Raw genomic sequence first — 7,733 nt, forward strand, 5'->3', positions numbered from 1 at the left:
ATGCTCTGGTACCCGGGATGCGGAGAGGGATGCAGGGAAGGAGGAAGGATGCTCAGGTCCAAATTGGTACCCAGAGATGCAGAGAAGGAGGAAGGAGGGAAAGATGCTCTGCTCCCAATTGGTACCCAGGGAGATGCTCTGGTACCCAGGAGGTGGAGAGGGATGCAGGGAATGATGAAGGAGGGAAAGATGCTCAGGTCCAAATTGGTACCCAGGAAGTGGAGAGGGATGGAGAGAAGGAGGAAGGATGCTCTGGTCCAAATTGGTACCCAGGATGCAGGGAAGGAGGAAGGATGCTGAGTGGTACCTGGGATGCGGAGAAGGATGAAGGATGCTCAGAGGGATGGAGAGTGGTACCCGGGATGCAGGGAAGGATGAAGGATGCTCAGATCCCAATTGGTACCCAGAGATGCAGAGAAGGAGGAAGGATGGAAAGATGCTCTGGTCCCAATTGGTACCCGGGATGCGGAGAAGGATGAAGGATGCTCTGGTCCAAATTGGTACCCAAAGATGCTGAGAGGGATGCAGGGAAGAAGGAAGGATGCAAAGATGCTCAGATCCCAATTGGTACCCAGGGAGATGCTCTGGTACCCAGGAAGTGGAGAGGGATGGAGAGAAGGAGGAAGGATGCTCTGGTCCAAATTGGTACCCAGAGATGCAGAGAAGGAGGAAGGATGCTGAGTGGTACCTGGGATGCGGAGAAGGATGAAGGATGCTCAGAGGGATGGAGAGTGGTACCCGGGATGCAGGGAAGGATGAAGGATGCTCTGCTCCCAATTGGTACCCAGGGAGATGCTCTGGTACCCAGGAGGTGGAGAGGGATGCAGGGAATGATGGAGGAGGGGAAGATGCTCAGGTCCAAATTGGTACCCGGGATGCGGAGAAGGATGAAGGATGCTCTGGTCCAAATTGGTACCCAGGAGGTTGAGGGTGCAGGAAAAGATGCTCAAATTGGTACCCAAAGATGCTGAGAGGGATGCAGGGAAGGAGGAAGGATGCTCCGGTCAAAATTGGTACCCAGGAGGTTGAGGGTGCAGGAAAAGATGCTCAAATTGGTACCCAAAGATGCTGAGAGGGATGCAGAGAAGGAGGAAGGATGCTCAGATCCCAATTGGTACCCAGGGAGATGCTCTGGTACCCAGGAGGTGGAGAGGGATGCAGAGAAGGAGGAAGGATGCTCAGGTCCCAATTGGTACCCAGGATGCAGGGAAGGAGGAAGGATGCTGAGTGGTACCTGGGATGCGGAGAAGGATGAAGGATGCTCAGAGGGATGGAGAGTGGTACCCGGGATGCAGGTAAGGATGAAGGATGCTCTGGTCCCAATTGGTACCCAGGGAGATGCTCTGGTACCCAGGAGGTTGAGAGGGATGCAGGGAATGATGAAGGAGGGGAAGATGCTCAGGTCCAAATTGGTACCCAAAGATGCTGAGAGGGATGCAGGGAAGGAGGAAGGATGCTCCGGTCAAAATTGGTACCCAGGAGGTTGAGGGTGCAGGAAAAGATGCTCCGATTGGTACCCAAAGATGCGGAGAGGGATGCAGGGAAGGAGGAAGGATGCTGCGGCGGACGGGAGGAAGGAAGGCCGGAGTATTTTTTCGGGGGGAGGGGGGGTGTTAGTCCCTCCCTCCTGTCAATCTTCCGGCTTCGAATGGATGATCGACGGATCCAATCCGGAGGCAGGAATGGTACCCAAAGGATGCAGGAAGAGATGCTGGGATGGTACCCGGTTGGTGGAGGAAGGGAGAGGAGGAGGGAGGAAGGAGGGAGGAGGGATTGGAGGGTGAGGGGAGGAAGGGGCGGGACTTCCTGTGGTGGAGGGAGAAGGGAGATGCTCTGGGACCCAGGATGTTGAGAGGGATGCAGGGAAGGAGGAAGGAAGGCCGGAGTATTTTTTGGGGTGTGTGTTAGTCCCTCCCCCCTGTCAATCTTCCTCCGATCCCCCAAAATAATTGATGGATGATTGACAGGTCCAATCCGGAGACTGATTCGGTTGGTGGAGGAAGGAGGAGGAGGAGGAGGAGGGAAGAGTAAGGGAGGAGGGAGGGAGGAAGTGGGGAGGAAGGACTTCCTGCGGAGGAGTGAGGAGGGGAGGATGCTGGGAGATTGGCAGGCCGGAGGGAGGAGGAGGAGGAAGGAAGGAGGGAGGAGGATGGAGGGAGAAGGAAAAGATGCTCTGAGAGGGATTGGTACCCAAGGAGGAAGAGGATGGAGAAGGAGGGAAGGAAGGAGGGGAAGAAGGAGGGAGGGAAAGAAGGAGGGAAGGAAGGAAAGAGGGGAAGAAGGAGGGAGGAGGGAAGAAGGAAGAAGGAGGGAGGAGGGAAGAAGGAAGGGAAGGGAGGAAGGAGGAGGAGGATGGATGGACGGAGAAGGAAAAGATGCTCTAAGAGGGATTGATACCCAGGGAGGAAGAGGATGGAGAAGGAGGGAAGGAAGGAAGGAAGGAGGGAGGGAAGGAAGGAGGGAAGGAGGGAGGGAGGGAAGAAGGAAGGGAGGAAGGAGGAGGAGGATGGATGGACGAAGAAGGAAAAGATGCTCTAAGAGGGATTGATACCCAAGGAGGAAGAGGATGGAGAAGGAGGGAAGGAAGGAAGGAAGGAGGGAGGGAGGGAAGGAAGGAGGGAGGGAAGGAAGGAAGGAGGGAGGAGGGAAGAAGGAAGGGAAGGGAGGAAGGAGGAGGAGGATGGATGGACGGAGAAGGAAAAGATGCTCTAAGAGGGATTGATACCCAAGGAGGAAGAGGATGGAGAAGGAGGGAAGGAAGGAAGGAAGGAGGGAGGGAGGGAAGGAAGGGAGGAGGGAGGAGGGAAGAAGGAAGGGAAGGGAGGAAGGAGGAGGAGGATGGATGGACGGAGAAGGAAAAGATGCTCTAAGAGGGATTGATACCCAAGGAGGAAGAGGATGGAGAAGGAGGGAAGGAAGGAAGGAAGGAGGGAGGGAGGGAAGGAAGGGAGGAGGGAGGAGGGAAGAAGGAAGGGAAGGGAGGAAGGAGGAGGAGGATGGATGGACGGAGAAGGAAAAGATGCTCTAAGAGGGATTGATACCCAAGGAGGAAGAGGATGGAGAAGGAGGGAAGGAAGGAAGGAAGGAGGGAGGGAGGGAAGGAAGGAGGGAGGAGGGAAGGAAGGAAGGAAGGAAGGAAGGAGGGAGGAGGGAAGAAGGAAGGGAAGGGAGGAAGGAGGAGGAGGATGGATGGACGAAGAAGGAAAAGATGCTCTAAGAGGGATTGATACCCAAAGAGGAAGAGGATGGAGAAGGAGGGAAGGAAGGAAGGAAGGAGGGAGGAGGGAAGGAAGGAAAGAGGGGAAGAAGGAGGGAGGAGGGAAGAAGGAAGGGAAGGGAGGAAGGAGGAGGAGGATTGATGGACGGAGAAGGAAAAGATGCGCTAAGAGGGATTGATACCCAAGGAGGAAGAGGATGGAGAAGGAGGGAAGGAAGGAAGGAAGGAAGGAAGGAAGGAGGGAAGGAGGGAGGGAGGGAAGAAGGAAGGGAGGAAGGAGGAGGAGGATGGATGGACGGAGAAGGAAAAGATGCTCTAAGAGGGATTGATACCCAAGGAGGAAGAGGATGGAGAAGGAGGGAAGGAAGGAAGGAAGGAAGGAAGGAAGGAAGGAAGGAAGGAAGGAGGGAGGGAGGAGGGAAGAAGGAAGGGAAGGGAGGAAGGAGGAGGAGGATGGATGGACGGAGAAGGAAAAGATGCTCTAAGAGGGATTGATACCCAAGGAGGAAGAGGATGGAGAAGGAGGGAAGGAAGGAAGGAAGGAGGGAGGGAGGGAAGGAAGGAGGGAAGGAAGGAAGGAGGGAGGAGGGAAGAAGGAAGGGAAGGGAGGAAGAAGGAGGAGGATGGATGGACGGAGAAGGAAAAGATGCTCTAAGAGGGATTGATACCCAAGGAGGAAGAGGATGGAGAAGGAGGGAAGGAAGGAAGGAAGGAAGGAAGGAAGGAAGGAAGGAGGGAAGAAGGAAGGGAAGGGAGGAAGGAGGAGGAGGATGGATGGACGGAGAAGGAAAAGATGCTCTAAGAGGGATTGATACCCAAAGAGGAAGAGGATGGAGAAGGAAGGAAGGAAGGAAGGAAGGAAGGAAGGAGGGAGGGAAGGAAGGGAGGAGGGAGGAGGGAAGAAGGAAGGGAAGGGAGGAAGGAGGAGGAGGATGGATGGACGGAGAAGGAAAAGATGCTCTAAGAGGGATTGATACCCAAGGAGGAAGAGGATGGAGAAGGAGGGAAGGAAGGAAGGAAGGAAGGAGGGAGGGAAGGAAGGAAGGAAGGAGGGAGGGAGGGAAGGAGGGAGGGGAGGGGAGGAAGAGGGAAAAGACGCTCTGAGAAGAGTAATTGGTACTGGAGGGGGGAATGAGGGAGGAAGAGGGTGAGAGGTGAGGGATTATTTTCCTCGGCCTCTCACCCTCTTCCTCCTTGGGTACCAATCCCTTTCCTCCTCCCTCTCCATCCTCTTCCTCCTTGGGTACCAATTCCTCTTCTCAGAGCGTCTTTTCCCTCTTCCGCCCTCCCTCCTTCCCTCCTCCCTCCTTCTTCCCCTCTTTCCTTCCTTCCCTCCTTCCTTCCTTCTCCATCCTCTTCCTCCTTGGGTACCAATTCCTCTTCTCAGAGCGTCTTTTCCCTCTTCCTCCCTCCCTCCTCCCTCCTTCTTCCCCTCTTTCCTTCCTTCCCTCCTTCCTTCTCCATCCTCTTCCTCCTTGGGTACCAATTCCTCTTCTCAGAGCGTCTTTTCCCTCTTCCTCCCTCCCTCCTCCCTCCTTCTTCCCCTCTTTCCTTCCTTCCCTCCTTCCTTCTCCATCCTCTTCCTCCTTGGGTACCAATTCCTCTTCTCAGAGCGTCTTTTCCCTCTTCCGCCCTCCCTCCTTCCCTCCTCCCTCCTTCTTCCCCTCTTTCCTTCCTTCCCTCCTTCCTTCCTTCTCCATCCTCTTCCTCCTTGGGTACCAATTCCTCTTCTCAGAGCGTCTTTTCCCTCTTCCTCCCTCCCTCCTTCCCTCCTTCTTCCCCTCTTTCCTTCCTTCCCTCCTTCCTTCCTTCTCCATCCTCTTCCTCCTTGGGTACCAATTCCTCTTCTCAGAGCGTCTTTTCCCTCTTCCTCCCTCCCTCCTTCCCTCCTTCTTCCCCTCTTTCCTTCCTTCCCTCCTTCCTTCCTCCTCCACCCTCTTCCTCCTTGGGTACCAATTCCTCTTCTCAGAGCGTCTTTTCCCTCTTCCGCCCTCCCTCCTTCCCTCCTTCCTTCCTTCCTTCCTTCTCCATCCTCTTCCTCCTTGGGTACCAATCCCTCTTAGAGCATCTTTTCCTTCTCCATCCATCCTCCTCCTTCCTTTCCTCCTCCCTCCTTCTTCCCCTTTCCTTCCTTCCTTCCCTCCCTCCTTCCCTCCCTCCTTCCCCTCCTTCCTTCCTTCCTTCCTTCCTTCCTTCCTTCCTTCCTTCCTTCCTTCTCCATCCTCTTCCTCCTTGGGTACCAATCCCTCTTAGAGCATCTTTTCCTTCTCCATCCATCCTCCTCCCTCTTTCTTCCCCTTTCCTTCCTTCCTTCCTTCCCTCCTTCCTTCCTCCTCCACCCTCTTCCTCCTTGGGTACCAATTCCTCTTCTCAGAGCGTCTTTTCCCTCTTCCGCCCTCCCTCCTTCCCTCCTTCCTTCCTTCCTTCCTTCTCCATCCTCTTCCTCCTTGGGTACCAATCCCTCTTAGAGCATCTTTTCCTTCTCCATCCATCCTCCTCCTTCCTTTCCTCCTCCCTCCTTCTTCCCCTTTCCTTCCTTCCTTCCTTCCCTCCTTCCTTCCTTCTCCATCCTCTTCCTCCTTGGGTACCAATTCCTCTTCTCAGAGCGTCTTTTCCCTCTTCCTCCCTCCCTCCTTCCCTCCTTCTTCCCCTCTTTCCTTCCTTCCTTCCTTCCTTCCTTCTCCATCCTCTTCCTCCTTGGGTACCAATTCCTCTTCTCAGAGCGTCTTTTCCCTCTTCCTCCCTCCCTCCTTCCCTCCTTCTTCCCCTCTTTCCTTCCTTCCTTCCTTCCTTCCTTCTCCATCCTCTTCCTCCTTGGGTACCAATTCCTCTTCTCAGAGCGTCTTTTCCCTCTTCCTCCCTCCCTCCTTCCCTCCTTCTTCCCCTTTCCTTCCTTCCTTCCTTCCCTCCTTCCTTCCTCCTCCACCCTCTTCCTCCTTGGGTACCAATTCCTCTTCTCAGAGCGTCTTTTCCCTCTTCCTCCCTCCCTCCTTCCCTCCTTCTTCCCCTCTTTCCTTCCTTCCCTCCTTCCTTCCTTCTCCATCCTCTTCCTCCCTGGGTACCAATTCCTCTTCTCAGAGCGTCTTTTCCCTCTTCCTCCCTCCCTCCCTCCTTCCCTCCCTCCTTCCCCTCCTTCCTTCCTTCCTTCCTTCCTTCCTTCCCCATCCTCTTCCTCCTTGGGTACCAATCCCTCTTACAGCATCTTTTCCTTCTCCATCCATCCTCCTCCTTCCTTCCCTCCTCCCTCCTCCTTCCCCTCTTTCCTTCCTTCCTCCCCTCCTCCTCCTCCCTCTTCCTCCTTGGGTACCAATTCCTCTTCTCAGAGCGTCTTTTCCCTCTTCCTCCCTCCCTCCTTCTTCCCCTCTTTCCTTCCTTCCCTCCTTCCTTCCTTCTCCATCCTCTTCCTCCTTGGGTACCAATTCCTCTTCTCAGAGCGTCTTTTCCCTCTTCCTCCCTCCCTCCTTCCCTCCCTCCTTCCCCTCCTTCCTTCCTTCCTTCCTTCTCCATCCTCTTCCTCCTTGGGTACCAATCCCTCTTAGAGCATCTTTTCCTTCTCCATCCATCTCCTCCTTCCTTCCTTCCCTCCTCCCTCCTTCTTCCCCTCTTTCCTTCCTTCCCTCCTTCCTTCCTCATCCTCTTCCTCCTTGGGTACCAATTCCTCTTCTCAGAGCGTCTTTTCCCTCTTCCTCCCTCCCTCCTTCCCTCCCTCCTTCCCCTCCTTCCTTCCTTCCTTCCTTCCTTCCTTCCTTCCTTCCTCCTCCATCCTCTTCCTCCTTGGGTACCAATTCCTCTTCTCAGAGCGTCTTTTCCCTCTTCTGCCCTCCCTCCTTCCCTCCTTCCCTCCTTCTTCCCCTTTCCTTCCTTCCCTCCTTCCTTCCTTCCTTCTCCATCCTCTTCCTCCTTGGGTACCAATTCCTCTTCTCAGAGCGTCTTTTCCCTCTTCCTCCCTCCCTCCTTCCCTCCTCCCTCCTTCTTCCCCTCTTTCCTTCCTTCCCTCCTTCCTTCCTCATCCTCTTCCTCCTTGGGTACCAATTCCTCTTCTCAGAGCGTCTTTTCCCTCTTCCTCCCTCCCTCCTTCCCTCCCTCCTTCCCCTCCTTCCTTCCTTCCTTCCTTCCTTCCTTCCTTCCTCCTCCATCCTCTTCCTCCTTGGGTACCAATTCCTCTTCTCAGAGCGTCTTTTCCCTCTTCTGCCCTCCCTCCTTCCCTCCTTCCCTCCTTCTTCCCCTTTCCTTCCTTCCCTCCTTCCTTCCTTCCTTCTCCATCCTCTTCCTCCTTGGGTACCAATTCCTCTTCTCAGAGCGTCTTTTCCCTCTTCCTCCCTCCCTCCTTCCCTCCTCCCTCCTTCTTCCCCTCTTTCCTTCCTTCCCTCCTTCCTTCTCCATCCTCTTCCTCCTTGGGTACCAATCCCTCTTAGAGCATCTTTTCCTTCTCCATCCATCCTCCTCCTTCCTTCCCTCCTCCCTCCTCCTTCCCCTCTTTCCTTCCTTCCTCCCCTCCTCCTCCACCCTCTTCCTC

At 54.9% G+C, this 7,733-nt stretch overlaps 1 long non-coding RNA gene across 1 annotated transcript; it reads left to right on the forward strand.

Annotated features, from left to right (window-relative positions):
* Positions 1-708, forward strand: LOC310836397. Its single transcript, XR_014560078.1, has 3 exons — positions 1-56; positions 302-490; positions 683-708. It is a non-coding gene; the product is annotated as an uncharacterized lncRNA (long non-coding RNA).
* Positions 709-7,733: the final 7,025 nt, after the last annotated feature.

This window comes from Podarcis gaigeae (assembly GCF_964106915.1).
Source record: "Podarcis gaigeae genome assembly, chromosome: Z".
NCBI lineage: Eukaryota > Metazoa > Chordata > Lepidosauria > Squamata > Lacertidae > Podarcis > Podarcis gaigeae.